This window comes from Micropterus dolomieu, unplaced genomic scaffold, assembly GCF_021292245.1.
Source record: "Micropterus dolomieu isolate WLL.071019.BEF.003 ecotype Adirondacks unplaced genomic scaffold, ASM2129224v1 contig_2114, whole genome shotgun sequence".
Classification (NCBI taxonomy): domain Eukaryota; kingdom Metazoa; phylum Chordata; class Actinopteri; order Centrarchiformes; family Centrarchidae; genus Micropterus; species Micropterus dolomieu.
Window position 1 is genome coordinate 1 of NW_025731104.1, and position 984 is coordinate 984.

General features: G+C 41.1%; 2 non-coding genes across 2 annotated transcripts; both read left to right on the top strand.

Annotated features, from left to right (window-relative positions):
* Positions 1–165: 165 nt before the first annotated feature.
* trnal-caa lies at positions 166–276 on the top strand. The gene is made up of 2 exons: positions 166–203; positions 231–276. It is a non-coding gene; the product is annotated as a tRNA-Leu (tRNA).
* A 557-nt stretch (positions 277–833) lies between these two features.
* Positions 834–944, top strand: trnal-caa. Its single transcript has 2 exons — positions 834–871; positions 899–944. It is a non-coding gene; the product is annotated as a tRNA-Leu (tRNA).
* Positions 945–984: the final 40 nt, after the last annotated feature.

Genomic DNA, 984 nt, shown 5'->3' on the forward strand with positions numbered 1-984 from the left:
CCAACACTGGTGCAAAATCATTTTATGCAGCAAGGGGAAATTTTTACCAATAGTTAGTAAACACACAGAGAGAGACACTTGATGTGGAGCCAAATTCATAAAGGTGGTTTTACGATAAAATGGGTCAAATTAGTGTTACGTATTCTTTTTAACACCTCTGTAGTTGTCAGGATGGCCGAGTGGTCTAAGGCGCCAGACTCAAGGATCAACTCCTTCCTGATCAAAGGGAATTCTGGTCTCCAAATGGAGGCGTGGGTTCAAATCCCACTCCTGACACACTTTAGAACTGTGATTGTCGGCAGAACAACAAGTTTAACTCTTTTTTTTCATTTGGAAGCAATTGAAAGCAGCAGAGTTGGTGCAAAATCATTTTATGCAGCAAGGTGAAATTCTTACCAATAGTTAGTAAACACACAGAGAGAGACACTTGATGTGGAGCCAAATTCATAAAGGTGGTTTTACGATAAAATGGGTCAAATTAGTGTTACGTATTCTTTTTGTCTCCTCCGTAGTTGTCAGGATGGTCTCCAAATGGAGGCGTGGGTTCAAATCCCAATCCTGACACACTTTTGAACTGTGATTGTCGGCAGAACAACAAGTTTAACTCTTTTTTTTCTTTTGGACGCAATTTAAAGCAGCAGAGTTGGTATACAGAGTATTTTGAATCCGCCAACACTGGTGCAAAATCATTTTATGCAGCAAGGGGAAATTCTTACCAATAGTTAGTAAACACACAGAGAGAGACACTTGATGTGGAGCCAAATTCATAAAGGTGGTTTTGCGACAAGATAGGTCAAATTAGTGTACGTATTCTTTTTCTCTTCTCTGTAGTTGTCAGGATGGCCGAGTGGTCTAAGGCGCCAGACTCAAGGATCAACTCCTTCCTGATCAAAGGGAATTCTGGTCTCCAAATGGAGGCGTGGGTTCAAATCCCACTCCTGACACACTTTAGAACTGTGATTGTCGGCAGAACAACAAGTTTAA